General features: G+C 37.6%; 1 protein-coding gene across 1 annotated transcript in view; it reads right to left on the reverse strand.

Annotated features, from left to right (window-relative positions):
* Positions 1–20,711, reverse strand: part of DPP10 (dipeptidyl peptidase like 10) — a 1,361,034-nt gene that overhangs the window by 1,327,566 nt on the left and 12,757 nt on the right. The gene's annotated exons all lie outside the window — the stretch shown is intronic.

Consider the following 20,711-nt stretch of genomic DNA (forward strand, 5'->3'; position numbering starts at 1 on the left):
ATACAATTGGGGCAAGTCTGTTTAGACTCAGAACAGAAGACTCTTAGATGAATAAAAAAGCCAAAGAAAGAAAAAGACTCAGTACAATTGGCAGAAAGTGTTCATGGATTGACATGGGTCTCAGCTAGTAGGACATACACCACCCAAAAATTTGGCCAGACTGCCTACATCAGTATCTTCCATCTTTTTCGACCCACATGTGGAAAGGAGAGTGCTGAGTCATTCTGTGAGTTGGAATGGCATATTATGGGAAAGTGGTTTCTATGGTAACAGGAAGGCATCATTTAAGGCAGAAGAGTATTAAGAGCATTGTATTACTGTGATAAATCTGGACCATATATAATTTTGCGCCAACTTATTTTTGTGAGTTGGTTTTGACATTTCCCTTTACTTCCTTCCGTAATGGTGGAACACATCACAAGGCTAATACAATATACCAAAGGTTCTGCCCCCTACAGGGACAGGAAATGACTAGAGGTTGGGGAGATAAAATCTGACAACCATTTTTTTTCTCTTCCTGGCTAGGACTCTTCTGAAACAACATGGGGATGAATATTGGATGGGGAACCAGTTTTCTTTTTTTAAGTTTCCTTATTTTGAGAGGCAGAGAGAGAGGAGAAGGGGCAGAGAGAAAGGGAGAGAGAAGGACAGTGAGAATTTCAGGCAGGCTCTGTGCTTTCAGCACAGAGCCTGATGTGAGGCTTGAACTCACGAGCTGTGAGATCATGACCTGAGCTGAAACCAAGAGTCAGATGCTTAACTGACTGAGCCACCCAGGCGCCCCTGTGGAGAACCAGTTTAAATCCAATGTGGGAAGAGTAATAGGATGACAGGTTGTTCAGTCTCACTCACACCAATTATTTTACCCATCCCTCAACACTCCAGCATAAGCATACTCTTCCCTAGCCTCTTTAAGTATGACAGAGAAATCTGCCTGAGACGGGTTTCACCAAGATATACCAACAAAGACTCTATCTTTGACCCAACACAGGCTCCCCTGAGCCCTTCTTTTCAACTAGGTCTTGACCCTAACCTAAAGAAATGACTCTGTCAAAACCCCTTCCCTAAGAGACTTGACCCAACTTTAGCACTTCCTTCTAACAACTTAAAGCCCTGTACCTATGATGACCCCAGCTCCCCTTAAAATGTCTGCCAGAAAAGCACAATGCTGCCAGGAGAATTTATTGCTTATTGCATCCAAAACCTGGCAATAGGCCAATCAGCCCCTGAACCCCCTCTTAGAAGAGTTACTATAGAAATCTTGCAATTCTAAAACTTTTCTCTGTCCCTTTAAGGTATAATTCTTCTACCACTCAGAACTCTCTCTTCAAGGACCTGAGATCCACCTCTTTTAAATACAAACATTCAAGGAAATAGCCATTGCTCCCAGTCCCTGTAGGAGGGTTATGGCCTAAGTGAGTGCTTTGCTCTAACCTCCATCACCAACTCTGTCATAGTGATATGATACATGTGTCTCTGTGTGGGTAAGTGCCAATTAGCAAACCTAGATGATCTAGTCATATGGACCAAATCCCCACCCCCCACCCCCACCATAACACCGTTCAGTGCCTTTCATCTGAACACCCAGAATTTCAACAGTCCTATCTTTTCTTTCAGTGAAGATGAACTCAGGTCAGACTGAGGTCTCTCCTCTGTTGCAGCAGTTATGACTTAATGAAATCTGACTTTACCACCTTTAACAGGTATCTGACTTTGCTTCTTTTGATGCTACTGATTGTTTATGGTGTGTAAGTTTCAGAATTCACCAATCCTGATGTATACTATTGAATACTCTGTGATTCTATCTAACAGGATTCTTGTTCTCCTGATAGTTCTTATCTCCACTAATCACTTGATTTCTAGTGGTTTTTTACCTGCTGGATCCTCTAATTTCTTAGCCTTCCTGGTGTTGAAAGATGACCATTGCTTTTTTCTCTCTTTTTTTAAAGTTTATTTATTTTGAGAGAGACAGAGACAGCATGAGCAGAAGAGGGGCAGAGAGAGAAGGAGAGAGAGAATCCCAAGCATGCCCCACACTGCCATTGCAGAGCCTGATGTGCAGCTCAAACTCAAGAACTGTGAAGACATGACCTGAGCTGAAATCAAGAGTCAAATGCTAAATCCTCTGAGCCACCCAGGCACCCTGATATATTTTACTCTATTTCTTCTCATGGTCTGGCAATGCATAAGTTGTGTGTAGAACCATTTAAACTGACAAGAGGGGACACCTAAGATACCAAAATAGGTAAGAATTCATCTCTAATTCTTATGCCTAAAAGGATAAGAATAAAATGATATAGTTACATCCTATAAAAAAGGAACACTTTTTTAATGAATATATTAGTCTTTCATTTATATCCATCCTTATCACATTCAAATTTTAAAAATTTATAGTATTTATCTTCCAGAGAATATTTTTCATCCCTGTTTATTTCTATTGGTTCTTGAAAATTTTTTAAATGGAGAGGTTATGAGTGTGAAATGAAGTGGAAACTATGAGGAAATAGGTTGTTCAATCTTGCCCCCAGCTTCAGCTGATTGTCTAGGAATCCACCTTATAGCATGGCAATGCTGGGATTTTCTTTGCTTTAAACCTTTAACACCTTTTAAGTGTCTCCTGCCTAAAGGAAACAAATATCTCTTGACTTAACCAGGATAATGATCCAAATCTCTCAAATTTAAACTAGTTCTCATTTTGAATTTATAGGAGGCAAGGAGGCAACAACAGAATGCTTATATTGCCAACATCATATTTTTATTACTCAACACTTAAAAAGAGTATTGAGGAAGCATTATTTATCAAGTCACTGATATGGTATGTGTTTAAAAGGACATATAATTAGCTGTGGAATAATGATATGGATTTTAGAGGTCATAGAGGTTAATCCAAAATCTCTTGCCTTTCCCTTTCTCTCTTAGTCTCATCCATATTTGACTAATTGACAACAATTTTTTGAGAAGATTCTCAGTCCCTATAATGGGCTAAACAGTAATAAGAGATCCAAACTGTCATACCATTACTGTAAAACAAGACCCCCAACAATGAGGTACTTAAAACCTAGATGATAAGATAAAACTTGCATGTGTAAAGCAATTAGCAAATAAAGCAGTGTATACTAAGTGAAAATTGTATGCAACGTTTTATACTCCAATTTTAAGTGTGTGGAAGTGAGATATCCTGGCTCCTGTAGATGTGGGAAAAGAAAAATATGAGAAATAGAACACATGTCCCTTAGTTAAAGGAGCTCAGAATTTAATTACAGAAAGAAAAAGATAGTATATATACAGCCAGCATTTGTCAAGTAAATCATGAAATTTCTCAGGTCCCAACAGCTTTATGTGGAAATTCCATACAATAGAGATATATATTTAAAATGTTTTACATGCCTGATAACAATAAAAGTTATATATTTAACACTGTTTTAAATGCCTGATAAGTCTACATTGGTTGTTTACAACAAATGAAATTCTAGAGAAGAATCAACCAAACACCTTATCGGCTGGTGGGGGATTATTCTGCCTCAGGCCACTTGCTCTTTCCTAGACCTGTCCTACATAGATGATCCTTATACGAGTGCACCTAAAACAAGACATGATATCTGAGACTGACTTCTCTTTTGGTAACCTAAGCCTGTTTAGAGAAAGATGATTAAATAATCTGCAATCCCACAATAATGATCAGTGTGAAACCAGTAAGAATGGACTCAAGAGGTAAATGCCTTAGATTCTAGAAATTCTACCACTTGATGAGTCTACAATTCTTTAGACCAGGATAATTGGATATCTCAACCAAAACTACCACTAAGACAAAATGTCTCATATATGACAGAAATTCTATTATTAAATGAATAAAAATCCTAACCTTTCAAATTTTTAATTCACATGATTTTAATTACCCAAATGCAAAGTGAATATATAAATGTCTTCTATAATTAAAGGAAAGAAACTTAATCTTGCCAGTTTTTAATTCACTTGATTTTAATTACCAAAATGCAAACAAATATATGTTTTAACTACCTTAAAAGGTTAAAGGGGGACTTAAATTTATAACTTTAAATGAGACGTGAAAAAATGGATTTTAATTTCACTTGCCAAAAAGAACACAATCTTTCAGTTGATTGTGGATGGGAACTCTCAAAGGCAACAAACTTTTGGTTCTTTTTATCATTAATGATAATTCTAATAGCAAATCACAGTGGGAACCAGAATGTCAACTCCAAATGATTAAGAACAACAAAAAGATGAACTACTCACAGCTGGGTTAAAAATTCCCACTTAGGGGCGCCTGGGTGTCTCAGTAGGTTAAGAGTCCAACTCTGTCTCAGGTCATGATCTCCTGGTTCATGGGTTTGAGCCCTCCAACACACTCTGTGCTGACAGCTCAGAATTTGGAGCCTGCTTCAGATTCTGTATCTCCCTTTCTCTCTACCCCTCCCCTGCTCATGCTCTGTCTGTCTCTCAAAAATAAATGCTAAAAAATTTTTTTTTTAATTCTCACATAACAAAGCTGTGTCAATAACCCTCTTCAGGTGTTGCAAGAACACAATAATGCTTTTGATGTTTATGTGTTTCTGTTAGTGCAGAATGGTGATCGAGGAGCAATTCAGTCACACTGGCCAGCTAACCCAGGAAGATGTATTGACAGGGAGGGTTGTAGGGTGGGGGGAAGAACTCCATCTGATTCTTGACAGAACCAAAAAGGGAAATACCACGTGCATGTCTACCCTTGTCACTACATGGTACCCATTTGTCTGGTGCCATTTGTTTGGTCAGTTTCTTCACCCTGTTTTGTTTTTGTCCTAAGACCATGACCACTCCTCTCTTCTTGACTTCTAGGCAAAGCTGTGCTTTCCAGGAAGGGCCTGTGCTGTGTTGACGTACTTTATACTGTTGTTTACATTGTTGTTCAGGTGACTGTTTAAATACACAATATGAAGTGTCACAATATGGTTCGTTCTTCCCATTCAACTTCCCATTTAACTATTTGACCATTTCAAAGATATAGAAAATCTCTGCCTTTCACTCTCCTGGCTAGAAGTTAAACAAAATGGAACATAAAACCTAAGCTGTAAAATATTAAATTGATTTTTATTCGATGTTCAAGCCCTCCCTTTTTAAATAAATATTCAGAATTCTAAATATTTAGTGCCTTTGAAAAGTGTTTTGTACTCTTGAACTCAACTGTGTACCAATCCTACATTTGCCATGGATTATCATCAAGATACCTGAGCTGATGGGCTAAGGACAGTAACAGCCTCTGGGATTTTTCAGAGAAAGATTTCATGAGGAATCAGGAATTATGTTTCTCCCTTTTCACTACTCATCGTTTAGAGCTATTTCCACCTCTGTCATGGTTATGAAAACACAGAAATCAACTTTTTCAACTTTTGCATCACTAAAAAATCCACCTCCATTTACCTTCTTTTCTACTCTCTTTCCTACCTTTATCTTTATCTAAAATGGAGACTAGAAACAGCATTTAATCATGGGGAGAGTAATCATGGAGAATCCACAAGTTAATAAATGAAATCAGTTAAGGACAAGTTTCCATTAATTTTTCAAGTGTTCTGACAGTGTGTAAAAACCCCCTTAAAATCCCAACAAAATTATTTTCCAAATTCTACATCCTCCTCTGGGTGAATTTTCCTTTCCTTTGCATCAGCATTCAGAATACGTTTTAAAGTTCTCATTCAATTTCACTTTTTTTTTCTTTTATTTAATTACTAGAATTACAAGAGTTCTATTTTCTACACATTTCTCATGGCAAACGTACACTATTTCAGATACATTAAGGCTAAATAGTCTTTTGTGGACAAGCCTCAGGGGAAACATAACTTCCATTTGTAACTGTTTCTGCAGGGAAATGAATTCTGAGTTCCAAACAACTGATTTATAAATGAACATTTGGAAAGCTACCCATTTGTAAGTGGAAGACTTCTTTCATCCTCTATTTTCTGCATTCTAAGCGGGTAAGCTTGACAAGGTCATCCAATAGAATGATCTTAGGATAAGTTTTTCTAGATGAACAAGATGTGGTCAGCACCCTCAGTTAGCTGGTGCCCGGACAATGTTACACCCTGGGGACCTATGAACCTCTCATTACTTCTTCGGAACTCTAACTCCCTCGAAAAGGCAGACCTCAACAATGTGGTATCAAAGCCATCATGGCCACAGGTCTTAGACTTTACAAAAGTAAGTTAACTTTCTATTTGTTATCTACCAATTGACAAAAAAAAAAAACAAACCTGATGGAGTATTGTAACTATCAGAGGAGTATGTATGGAGGCCCTAACAGCACCCTAAATTTAAAATAAATGGCTAACAAATGGAGGTATTATTAATGATTCAAAGTATTGATTGGCATCAGAAAGACTCAGGAAGAAAATCAAATTGATTCACCAAAAGAACAAGTATTGAGCTGTTATGTAGACAGCACTGTGAGAGCTTCACTGGGGATACACAGGCTGGCAGACAGACAGGGTGGTGTAGACTAATGATTCTAAGTCTCAGATGGCAAACAAACAATATGAGCCAACTATGACCTGCAGACACACGTTTGTTTGTTCCTCACAATGTTTGAAAATTTGAATTCAAATCAATATTTACAAACAAAATTTGCATGAAAATTTTACATGAAATTTCCAGATTTTCTTGAAAGATATGCACTCCCATTTCTGCCTGTCAATAATCAGGTGGAGTTGAAAAGCAGTTGTATGTGGGCTATGGGGTGTCCATCTCATCACATTCCTCACCTAGCTACTTCCATGAATTACTCACCGGCCTCACTAAGTAACTGAGTTTGCAACCCTTGTTGTGCATAATGTATTTAAAAAGGTATCTCTTGGGGCACCTGGGCGGCTCAGTCAATTGGGCATCAGACTCTTGATTTTGGCTCATGTCTCGATCTCATGGTTTGTGAGGTCAAACCCCATGTCAGAGTCTGCACTGGCAGCAGGGAGACCGCTTGGGATTCTTTCCCTCTCTCTGCTCCTCCCTTGCGCATGTGTGCACGCACTTGCTCTCGCTCTGTCTCTCAAAATAAATAAAATTTAAAAAGATATCTCTTAAAGAATATTTTACCACTTACTACCTTCGTAAGAAAGTTTAAAATTATCTATTTATTTTAGAAAGTCAAAATGTATCTATATCATAAAAGTCAACAATTAGATGATGGGCACCTATCCATGTGGAACTCTAAACCAGGCAGTTAAAGGGTTGTTCTTCAAAATGGTTAAACAACTGTTTAAACTCTCTATTTCAATAGTAATAATAATAATAATAATAATAATAATAATAATAATAATTCGCATTTACAAGTACTTAGGGCCAACATCTGTTCTAAGCTTTTACCTACATTAATTTATTTAACCCTCACAATTACTTTCTGAGATAGGTACTAGGTTTTTTTTTTCCTATTTAGCACAAAAGGAAACTGAAGTAATACCCCAAGATATTAAATGATCTGCCTAAGGTAACACAGTTGGCAAATGATAGAGCCAGAACTCAAACCAGGAAATCTGGTCCGAGGACTAACGCTCATAACTATCATGAAATACAGAATTTTGATGTGCTCCATTCTTTGCCTGATAATTTGATATACTACCATTATAATGTGCTTAAATTTACATATTTTATACACAAACACACAACGTACATACATACATACATACACACACACTACATACACATATAAATGCATGATTATGCTATTATTTTCTATTGATAAAATACATATAGCCAGTATCAGACTGCTTTAGTGATTGTGGCTTTATAGAATGTTTTGATACATTTTTTTGGCTAATCCCAAACATGTTCTTCTCCAAATAAATTATATAACAAATTTGTCAGAGCAAAAAAAAAAAAAATCATACTGGGATTTTAATTGGGATTGTATTAAATTTATAATTAATTTTTAGATAATTATATCTTAATAATACTGTCTTTCTATCAAATCACAGGGTAGGCTGATTGAAAGATCTTTACACAATTGAACTGACAGGGTTTGGTGAAAAATTGGAAATGAGGGACAGAGAAAGGAGAGCTTGCAGCTGTGTTTCTTCTTAACAAATATTCCACTGATCTGTTCATGAACTGTGATGTAGATATTAGGAAGCACTGGAATAGGGAAATCATCTTCATTGGGAGCCATTTGCAGTGTAGAATGGAATAGAAAAGCACCTCAAAGTGGCATACCCTGCACTCTAATAGAAATGGTGGGTGAAAGCTAGCAGTAGAGTAAGGAATTCTACCAGAGAAAATCAAGACAGGCTGAAAGAAAACGCGGAACACCGGACAGCAACATTGTGAACTACCATTTACTGAGTGCTTGCTCTGCGCCAGGTCCTGCACTAACATACAGGTGACCCTTGAGCAACATTGAGGTTAAGGGTGTCAACCTCCACATAGTCAAAAATCCATATATGACCTTTGACTTTCAAAAACTTAACTACTAAGAGCCTACTGTTGAACAGAGAGCTTACTGAAAACAAATGGTAGATTAACACAAATTTTACATGTTGTCAGTATTATATACTGCTTTTTTACCATGAGCTATGGAAAAGAAAATGTTACTGAGGAAATCATAAGAAAGAAAAAATACACTTACAGTACTGTACTGTAAGAAAATCCACGTAGAAGTAGACCCACAAAGTTCACACCCATACTGTTTAAGGGTCAAATGTATAGTCATCTAATAGCATCTAAAAACAGGTGAGTGATACTGTCCTCATTTTACAGATGAGAAGCCAAGTTCAGAAAAATTAAATAATTTCCTCATTTTCACATAACAAGAAAATGTTAAGAGTAGAATTTGAACAAAGGTCCCTGAATGCAATGTCCATACTTGTTGTAGGAATGTAACAGGTTTCTTCCATTCCCACGCCTTAGTCCCTGGTTTGTCAATGACGAGAGATGTCTTGTGTGGCAGCTCTTACAGACACAGCTGTCATTGTATGCAAAATGGGAAACACTAAGATTACCAGTTGTACCACTCCATAAAGAGCAGTTCTCTTGAATACAATAGGCAATTATACAGAATAACAAAAATTAATGTAATTTATTCTAAAAACACTTTGAGCAGTTCCATTAGTAGAGGATATAGTTAAAAATAAAATTGGAAACAAACTTTTGCTCTGAGAAGGAGTCAAGAAAAAGAAAAGACAAGCCACAGAATGGAATATTTACCCATAACATATCTAATAAAGGTTTGTATCTAAAATATTCATAAAAATATTTATTAAATCTCACCAAGAAAACAACCCAATTAAAAATAGGTAAAATAACTGAACAGACACCTCACCAAAGAAAATATACAGATAACATATAAGTATATGAAAAAAATATTCAATATCATTTATCAGGCAATTGCACATTAAAGAAACAAGATATGCCTACATGCATATTAGAATGACTAAAATCTAAAACAAACAAAAAAGTGTCAATGCTGGTACTGCTGGTAAAGCATTCTCATTAATTGCTACTCAAAATTCCAAAAATGGTATAGGCACTTTGGGAGACAGTTTTTCAGTTTCTTATAAAGCTAGATATAGATTTACTGTATGTCCTACCAGATCCATTCCTAGGAATTTTCCCAAGTAACTTCAATTTATGTCCACTTAAGAACTGTCATGTGAATGTTTATAGAAGTTTTATTCAAAATCACCAATGGTCTCCAAAAGGTAAAGGGATAAACACACTGTGATATATCCACAGTGAATGTTATTCAGCAATAAATGGAATGAACTAGTAACTCATCCCACAACATGGATGGATTTTAAGTGCATATTACAAAGTAAAAGAAGCCTATCTGAAAAGACTATGTTCTAGAAAAGGCAAAAATATAGATAAAAACTGATCCGCGACTGCAAGGCATTGGAGAGGAAGACCAGTGACTAGGTGACAGGGAATTTTTAAGGGTGGTGAAAATATTCTGTGTGGTTCCCAAGGTGGAATGTGTATCATGACAAAAGAGTCTAAAAGTATTATAAAAATATAACCTCACAGAAGAGAATGGGTTTAAAAGGTACTGACTTAAGTAACTTTGGAAATGACTAGGAAGTATAAAACTAGAGATAAAAGCAACCATATATATACTACACTTTAATTGGTAGAGTATTCTAATTGACAAGAACATTTTTCAGAAGCATGCAAGGTAAAAATTCTGAAACCGCTGTACATGTAAACCTGGACTCAAAAGTAAGTAAATGGATGACCAAGTGCAGAACTCAGGTTTTTCAATGTTGGAGTGAAAGATTATGGACAAGGAAAAAGGCTACAATAATCTGTGCGGTATAGTATTAGGATTGGAAACATCAGTATAAATTCAAGTTTAATACAGATGCTTAGGGGCGCCTGGGTGGCTTAGTCAGTTAAGCATCCGACTTCAGCTCAGGTCATGATCTCACACTCTGTGAGTCTGAGCCCCGCGTCAGGCTCTGTGCTGACAGCTGAGAGCCTGGAGCCTGCTTCAGATTCTGTGTATCCCTCTCTCTCTGCCCCTCTCTTGCTCATGCTCTGTCTCTCTCTGTCTCAAAAATAAATAAAAACATTAAAAAAAATACAGATGCATATAAGCAGAGAAGGAATTAGGACACACATGAGTATATACTACGCGCGCGCACGCGCACACACACACACACAAACACACCAATGTATATGAGTATATATACTATATACGCATGTGTGTCCTAACTCCATCTGCCTAGCAGCAGAAACACCCCAGTAACAACGAGCACGCTCGGCACCTAGATCTTGATTTTTTATACCATTCTCCAGTAAAAGGAACCAGGGCTCCTTGGAGAAATGGAAATCTGGGGCCAGGGCAGGGAATAAACAAGATAAGCCTGAAGCACCTTGCCTTGTCACAAAGTAAGAAAATGCTAAAGGAGCAAAAATGATAGGAGTATGTCAAAGGGACACAGGAGCTGACATGAAAGATGTCCCACTCTCAAATACTAGAACAATTTGAGTCACAAAATCAGTTTTACTAGATTACAATCCAATGTATAAATCTTCAAGAGTGCATACAAATAAAGATAAATGATTGAATAAATATGTAAACAGAGGAAAAGAGACAAATCTCTGGAAAGAAGAAATTCACATAATTTATATGGATATTTCCCCCTCAAAGAGATGGAACACAACTGCCCTGTCCTTTTTTTTTTTTAAGTTTATTTATTTATTTTGAGATAGAGATAGAGCAAGTGGGGGAGGGCAGAGAGAGGGAGAGAAAATCCCAAGCACGCTCCACACTGCCAACCCAAAGCCCTATGTGGGGCTTGAACTCACCAGCCATGAGATCATGATCTGAGCTGAAACCAAGAGTTGGACGCTTAGCCACCTGAGCCACCCAGGAGCCCTACAACACCCATTTCTTAAATCTAGGCTGTGCTTGGGGTGCCCGGGTGGCTCAGTTGGTTAAGTGTCCAACTTCAGCTCAGGTCATGATCTCACAGTTCATGAGTTTGAGCCCCGTGTGGGGCTCTTGCTGACAGCTCGAAGCCTGAAGCCTGCTTCAGATTCTGTGTCTCCCTCTCTCTCTGTCCCTCTCCCACTCACACTCTGTCTCTCTCTCAAAAATAAACAAACATTAAAATAATAAATAAATAAATCTAGGCTGTGCTTAGTTACTTTGTGCCAAGAGTAAGACCTTGGAAGGGGATGGGTGGAGGGGAGCATTTTTACCATGAAGAAAACTGAAGCACTACCTTTGCCAGGTAATCAAAATTAACATCATCAGTAATAAGACATGTTGATAGCATATGCCTTTGGTATAGTATCAATTGAATAGCAAATAACTTCTGAGGTTTTCTTCCCCAGATCCACAACTTCTATGAAAAAGACATTGGACAAACCCAACTTGACATTCTAGAAAATAACAGATTTCTCAAAATGCCAAAGTCATCAAAACCAAGAAAAGTCATCAGAGACCAGAGAAGACATGTGACTAAATTCTGGTCATGTGCTATCATTAGTGGGATCCTGGAACAGAAAATTAGGGGAAAAAACTAATGAAATTGGATGAAGTATGGAATTTAGTTAATAAAACATATCAGTGTTGATTCTGTGGTTGTGATAAAGGTACCAAATGTAAAATGTTAACAATGGGGGAAACCGAATAAAGGGAGCTCTCTGTACTATCTTTGCAACTTGTCTGTAAATATGAAAGTGTTCTAAAATAAATGTGTTTTTTAAAAAAGAAAATTACCTTGTAGTACATGATAATGTTGTGTTCTAGCAAAGCTCCACATGTATTTGCTTTGATCATTCTGTTCCTGCCTTTATTCTGACATCGGCTCAATCTGTTGCCATTATTTCTCAACTGTGCTGCATCTGGATGAATCCCACAGTTCCTCTCCCTTTCCATTCATGAGGAGGACCCCTGTGTCTTAGATGGTCCAAGTCTCATTATCTCCTAACCAGCTCCTCCAGCTTCGACGCACAGCTCCCATCTCTCTCCCTCTTTCTTCCCTCTTTCCATTCTTGATCTAAATGCTAAAGCTATCTTCTCTCATATTCAGTATATACCGGGTACTGTTTCTAATCCTCTAATTTAGAGATGATGAAACTGAGTCCTGGAGTGTTTCAATAACTTGCCCAAGGCTAAGTGGCTTATAAGTGCAGGTATCTGACCCAATTTAAAAGCTACCATTTGTCACCCCATGCACAGGTCCCGTGTCAGCAAGACGCTGTGTGTCTTTCTTAAAGCATTTTAGATTCACTTGCTTCAAGCATGTAATGTACCATGATAAAAACTTTGAAAAGGAACCTAATCATTATTGGCAGTGAGGGACTGTATGGGAGAGGGAGTGGGTGGGGGAGGCAAGTAATTAAATCCAAAGTAAAGGCAACCTTGAGAAAATGCAACCATAATAAAGAAAATTGCTCTCTCCTGGTGGCCCAAAGGGAGAAGGAAAGAGTAAGCCTGGCATTTCTAGTCATCCTCGCCTCCCACATAGAGCATTGTTTATGCTCTGCTCACTCAGAAACCCTACGGGCACTGTAGGTGCTTGCAGCCAGGGGTTCTCCTAAAAGAGGGAGCACTTCAGGTTCGTTAAGAGTCCTCCATTTACAGGATGTGCCAATCTGGGAGAGAACATACCTCCCAACTTCACCAGAGCTCACCTGCTGAAAATCTTAAACCCACATGCTAACTAAGAACCAATTCAGATGAAGCTTTAAATTGATGCATTTAAAGACACTGAATAAACTCTTTATGTTACAATCTGGCATGAGCTTTTAATATTAACCACTACATATTTTATAGACTGTATTTGTTGCCAAACGCTAAAACAAACATTAAGATGCTTGTGCGTCGACGGGTACTATGAATGCTTCCAAAACAGTGGTATAAAAAGCCACATAAAACACACCATAATCATGGAAATCATCTGCATTAAACTCACATTTGCCATAAAAGTGGCAGTTATTTTTCATCTACAAACAATTATATCTCAATTACTTACTCGCTGTTAGGGAACATTTCATAAAAAAACTCTCATTTAATTGATGTAAGGATGTATTTTGTTTGGGGAGAAACATAATCTCTAATTTGGATTAATTAAAGGAATAGACACTCCAAATTATTAAAAGGTTGATGTCTACTAAAATATGAAACAGTGTTAGTTCCATGTACAAAAAGTAACACAAACCAAGCCATAAAACCTACAGTAGAAGGACCCAAAAGAGAATTAGTTTTTAATGAATAGACAAGAATACTCAGAGCTTTATATTTTCCATAAAATAAAGAGCTTGAAAAAGTTTGTTACACAAATAGTTTAAATGTACACTCTGTGTTATCCTGTACAAACTTTGAATTGGCTCAGCAGTACCTTTCTTTTTAACTATGCATTTATAATGGGCCCATCTAAACCATTATACTCAGAATTACTGCAGTTCAGAGTAATGAGGGTGTTTTTTGTTTTTGTTGTTTTTTTTTTTTGGTAGGAAGTGTACAGCTTAATTAAATTTAGATATATAAAGTAATATTAAATTATACACAAAATGTCTATAGGTTGTACAACATCAGTAGTATCCCAAAATATAAGAAAGGACTGAGGTTGACTACCATTGAACTTTTTGTTTGTATGTTTTCAAAAGGGTTGGGGGTGCCTAGATGGCTCAGTCTGTTAAGTGTCCGACTTCAGCTCAGGTCATGATCTCATGGCTCAGCTGGTGCCATCAGACTCTGTGCTGACATTGCAAAGCCATGAGCCTGCTTCAGATTCTGTGTCTCCCTCCCTGTCTTCCCCTCCCCTGCTCTCGCTCTCTCTCTCTCTCAAAATTAAATAAACATTTAAAAAATGTTTTAACAAGAGTTCAAAAAAATCAGCAGCAACAAAAATTTCAGTGCAACCATGTACTCTTAAAATTAACAAAAAAATAAAAATAAAAAGAATAATTTCAAATGTATTTGATTGCAATGAAATGATTTTCAGAAAATAAGATACTCCGTTTTCATATCCAGCCCTATTATCATCCTATCATATTGCTACTTATCTTCAGTGGGAAGGAATCAGAGACATTTTCCTTGGTTTAACACATCTTGGTAGATGATTTGTAAGAGGATTTCAGGAGACTGAATGGCCTCTATCCATTGCACTTTAAGCCCACCAAAGAATAACCTGTCACTACACAGGCCATGACAGCCAAGCAGTTTTCTCAGGAATGAATGGGAGGGGTGAACCATGATAACAGTAGGATGTAATTCTCCTTACTGTAAGTCAAAATCAGAAGAAGGAGAAGAAAAAGGAGAAGAAGGAGGAAGAGAAGGAGGAGGAGGACCCTGAAGGAGGAGGAAGGGGTAAGGCGGGGGAGAAGGAAAGGGAGGGGGAGGGAAGGGAAGAAGTACAAGAAGAACAAAAAGAAAGAGAAGAGAAAGAAGAAAGAGACAATTTCATTAAAGCAACAGTATGTTTTTGCACTGTGACATATAAAGTGAGAAAATAACTATTAACATAAAGATTTTACAGTGAAAATGTAATGAGAAGGGCAATGCCTTACAATAAACTAAATGATTATCCATTGCTATTTAATTTAAATTGCTTTTATCCTTTTGGAGTAAAATATAGCTTATTTTGAGACCTGTTATAATATGGAAGAGATCATTCCCTTTGCAATCCCAAGCAGACTCTATCGGCTTTGCATGTATTAGTAAATGGGGGCAGGGGGAGTCTGGGTAAAAGTAAAGACTGTACAATTTCTCAAGTTTCAGAACTTTTTGACCAGTCTCTGCAAGCAGACTTTACAAAGATATGAGTCTTTCTAGTTCTGTGTAAGATCTACTCACAGACATGAGTGGTTCTCACCCCTGACACAGTAGTGTGTAATAAATGCCACTGGGTAATAAAATCAGTGATATGGGTATTAACAATCTAGGTCCCTAGAACAAAATCCTGGCATAATAACCAGGTCACTAGTTACATCACCATGTTACATGCTGTGTAACAATGTGTAGTTGGCTGACAGAACCTAGTCATAGCAACAGTAAGACCATGTCTGGTATAGAGAATGGTAACCCTTAAGAACCAAATGTCTTCAACATTAATTCTGTAAACATTTACTTAGCTTCTACACTGTAAGTTCCTTAACATTTCTAGAATCTTACCCAATTAGTAAAGGTAGTAGCAACTTGACTATAGTATTCCCCTCTAAGCCCAGGATGAAGAATATAATATTGGTGACAAGACACTTATTTAGGTAACTGTGCTACATAAAAGTTTTTATAAAACTCTTTCTATGCCTGGAACAGCAAACATTTGATATTTTAACTTTCAGCCACATTAACACTTCTTTTTGAGACTTCTAATGCATAAGGCAAGATTCACTCTTTGAGAAATCCTTGGTCCTCTGGAGATATCAGTCAACAAAGAGGACGGAAATTCCACTAGAAGCCTACAATTCCACTTAGCCCTGGATTTATAATAGAAAGACCAGTATATCACACTTTTTAATGTCTAATATATGGACTGTACTGGCTTATTACAGTAAGAATTTGATTCTTATCAGGATGATTTAGTATAACTCATATAACATCCTTTTTCCTTGCTGTAGTTATATTTTTATTAATCTATTCATTATATCCCCATTTTCCAATAACACAGAAATGATTGTGAAATTGCCAAGATAATCTCCAATACTGCATTTATTTTTATCAATGATCCCTTTAATGTAAAATATGCATGCAGGATGGCCCTTAAGAATGAAGTACTAATAATATTGGACCTGGCTATTATTTATTGGGCATTTTTAAAACTGTTTTAAATGTATCATGTTATTTAATCCCCATGACTCTAATGGATAGCATTATCACCTCCATCCTGTAGATGAGGAAATGAGGTTCATAAAATTTTTAAAAACTTGTCTGAGATAATATTGCTAAAAGTGGCAACCTGGAATAAGAACTGAGGAAGTTTTATTCAAAAGCACACATTCCAAAGCACACAATTAACAAGTATGCAATATTGCCTCCTGAAATAGATGGCTTGCCTTTGGCTGACAAAATATACATATGTCAAAATTTTAAGTTCATCTGCTTTTAAGAAAATGATAACTAAGGAAGTCAATCTCTTTATTTAACAAAGTCAATCTGAAAATGTAAAATTTCAGATTATCATAACAGGCAGAGAGAGGAGATGTGAATGGTCAAACTGTGTTTCTCCCACCCCAAGATAATCCCTATTTCATGAAAAATTGAAGAGCTATAAATTTGAAGATTGCCAAGCAAGATGCTACCAGAATGACAATGTAGGCTCTCAGGAATGGGGTACAACTTGTCAACGTTCTGCCAGAAGACAGCTCTGGCAGAACAACTCAGGGTACCTTGGAAGAGTGATATATGGAGGCAAGATGGCTCTTTCTGGAGAAAAGACCAGGAATGGATAATGAAATGGCCTTCTTGGGTCCCAGTTCCTGTAACTCTCTACCTTGCACATTAGCAAACTTAATGCCCCTGCAGCATCAGCCTGTCTCATGCTTGAAACCAGATTTCCAACAGGAATATTGTTGAGCTTCTCTCGGAGTTAAGCCTGGTGCTGTTTTCTTCAAGTCTAAAGAGGCATAAAGAGATAATGCAGAGGATTTTATCTGTTTTATTTTAATAGGAATAGTAACCATTATCAGCTTATGATGGGGATAGTGTTGCTCCTTTGGCCAAAGAGTAGGGATGGAGTGGAAACGTAGGAGGGCCGAAGTCCTACCTATTTGGCTTTCCCTCAATACTTAAGGCTTGGAATTCTGAAAATAAAAGGATAAAAAACATTTGTACAGAAAAGAGATGGAGTATTGTGTGTTACCATTGGGGTTCAAGTATCAGTTCTATCATGTGATTTAGTGCCAGACCCCCAGCTCTCTGTCTGGATTCCTTCAACTATAAAACCTAGGTGATAATTGTTCAATACTCTGAGTGCCATTAAGTGGCTCAACCTTCCTCAGTATCAGGAACGCCTAGGGACAAACTGTCATGGTGACCCTCAATTCAAAAAAGCCACAAAATAAGAATGAACCACATTTATTCCCAGCCCCAGGCTTCACTCACCTGTAGCAATCACCACCAGCTAGGTCAGTGGTTCTCAACCAGGGGCCATTTTGCTTCCCAAAAAACATTTGGAAATGTCTGGAGACCAGACACAACTGGGCACAGAGTCTCTGACAAAGGCCTTGGATGGTACTAAACAACCTACAATGCACAGGACAGGTCTCATAACAAAGAACAATCTGGCCCAAAGTGTCCCTGTATGAAGGCTGAGAAATTCTGGGTTATACCAAGTGAGACCAAATGGATACAGGGAATTTTATTTATTTTTATTGACTGACAGTCTCAGTGGAAGATACAACAGACACATTGTATGTGGTATCATCTGAATATTAAGTTTTTATTTCTTTACCCAAGACAACCCTCCTAGATCTTACTATTGGCCTATTCCATAAACTCATTTCAAATTCTTTCTCAGATCTTCCTCCAAGATAAAGCTAGTTAGGTATGTGCAGAGTTTCACTTACCTACTGTGTCTACATTCGTCCAGGGCTTTCTTAGTGTGTCATCAATAACAGAACTCAGACTCTATAATCATGCTGACCAGGTATAGAGTACACACACAGTGGTGTGAGATGTATTGCTGTCTTTGCCTCACTTGGTCCCAGATTTATATGGTCTCTTAGCCCATTGCACTTAAATGGTATCTAGAATGTAAGCTGTCTCCTTTGCCCTATTTTGCTGACCAGCAAAAATTCAACACAGTACTTTAAATGTTTGAAGTATTTGTCCAGATAATCACAATCACATTCTTTGGCAGTTGACTTTTCAAAACTGATTACAGTTTACAAAACTACATGATGTAAGCATACTTCCTCATTAACTGCTATTATTCTTATTCCAACCCCACACATTTCCTTCTTCATTTTGTCATATCCTATCAATAATAAGTATATACATTTCACAAGATTGTAGTTGACATTCAATAAGAAGCTATCTAAAATGATCTTGCAAATACTTGGAACACAAACATGCTTCTGTTGTGGTTGCTATAAATATACTTACTCTAGCTCTAGCTAGTCCCAAATTGCTATAGATTCCTCTGCCTGGGTCTCTAACATTAAGAAGTCACTAGTCCAAATGGATTTAAAATTACTGTTCATCCATACCTGTGTGAACTTGTTCTTACTCCTGAATTTTCATCTATCAGACCCTAAACTATCCTTTGAAATTAGCTTATAGTGTTATGTCCCACTGGGTATTCCTTTCAGATGTACTTTGTGGACTCTACTGTTTCTCCTGCCTCACCAAACCCTGGGTTTCTGGTCTGATATTTCTAGGCTGGCCCCATCAATTAGTAATACATGTGCAAATGTGAGAGTTTGCAAAGGCAAATCTGTCAGCATACAACAAATGCCAGGAGAATCAAATACCTGAGTATTTTAGAAAGAAGTCCCCTTAAGTTGAATATTTTCCTTGTGGTATAATGGAAGGGACTTCAACTGTGGAGTCAACATAGGACGGGGTAGGAGACCCAGATGTTTCTCCTCCTTCCTCAAACCATTAGGCCCTTAATATTTTGTGGTCGAATGAGGATTGTGTCTACAATGTTAAAAGAGATACTAGGGGTGCCTGGGTGGCTCAGTTGGTTAAGCACTTGACTTCGGCTCAGGTCATGATTCACAGTTTGTGAGTTCAAGCCCTGCATCAAGCTCTGTGCTGATAGCTTCGAGCCTAGAGCCTGCTTCAGATTCTGTGTGTCTCTCCCTGCCCCTCTCCCCCACTCACACTCTGTCTTGCTCTCAAAAATAAATATTAAAAAAAAGAGAGAGATAGAGACACTAAATGCAGATAGCCTCACCAAGATCAGCTATTTAAAATGCCAGTTTCAACTTCTTTCCTTAGTAGGGAAATGATAAAATAAATAAATAAATAAATGAATTTGTTGGTATAAGCATTTCTGGCACAGATATTTTCTTCTTATGTGAATTTTTCATTCTTAAAAATAATAAACTCTTCACATTTGAAATTATCTTCAATGCCTTTTCAGTTAAAATCTAATGAAAGAATTAGCAATAAGTCAACTGCAGTTATATTTACATTTTTAAAACCCAACTTTCATATTGCCTATCACACACACACACAATGAAGGAAGAAAATACTTTGGGGGGGGGGGAATAAGAACGTATCTGGCTTTCTTTCGCATACATTCTGAAGAAAGAACATATTACTCCCCACATCGATGGCCTTCACTTACTTATTCATTTATTCAGCAAGCCCTTTGTAAGCATGCATTCCAGAGTAATGCCAGCACTACCCACTGAAGTTGCAATGACAAGTGAGATACTGCCTGTGCCTCAAGGAGCCTATAGTCTAGCTATGGGTAGCATGTGCAGTGGAAAGTGGATAGGATATAGAAGAGGGTGGAGAAAGAGGATAAAAAGATAAATGTATGTATATATGTGTGTGTGTGTGTGTGTCTGTGTGTGTGTGTGTGTGTGTGTGTTGAAAGTATGTGTTGCAGGTCCAGTAAAGCACAAGACAAAGAGTCTTAATGGATCTGGAAAGAAGGGAATAACGAAGAGACACAGCTTCAGAGAAGAGGTAAATTCCTATGAAGTCAATCCAAAATGATGAGCACTATCAACCAGGAAGGCAAAAAGGAGGGACACGGGGCATTCCTGTGGGAGAAAACAGGGTTGCAGGCTCAAAACAGCAAAAGACCCTGTAACAACAATGAACAGTTCCTCAGAGCAGCTGGAAACATGAAAACAGGAGCCAGGAAATCCTAGCTATCATCTTGACGTTTTATAGCAAATTGTCTAGGTTTAAGCATGAGTCTGTCTCTTTCAGTCTGAGACCTTGGGCAAATTAATATCCTCACCTAAAAAATAATAACTAGTTCTCTGATAAGCCTTTGTGGAAATTAGAGATATCCCACAAAATACCTAGAAATATGCATATTGTGGTGTGGACACTTAACAATGGTAATGAAGAGATAGTGATGATGATGGTGATGATGATGATCAGGGTGGTGCTGCTGCCGCTGCTCTTTCTTACCTGGATACTTTTATGCATTCCATCGTCTGGAATGGCCTTTACCCCCAAATTCTCCACCAAGATTACTTTTGCTTGCCCATTAAGTCTCAGTTCAAATTTCACTCCTTTCTACAAATCGGAGTTAGGTACACCTTCATTGATCTCTCAGAGCATATTTACACTCTATTTTCACCAATGACTT

Source organism: Leopardus geoffroyi, chromosome C1 (assembly GCF_018350155.1).
Source record: "Leopardus geoffroyi isolate Oge1 chromosome C1, O.geoffroyi_Oge1_pat1.0, whole genome shotgun sequence".
NCBI lineage: Eukaryota > Metazoa > Chordata > Mammalia > Carnivora > Felidae > Leopardus > Leopardus geoffroyi.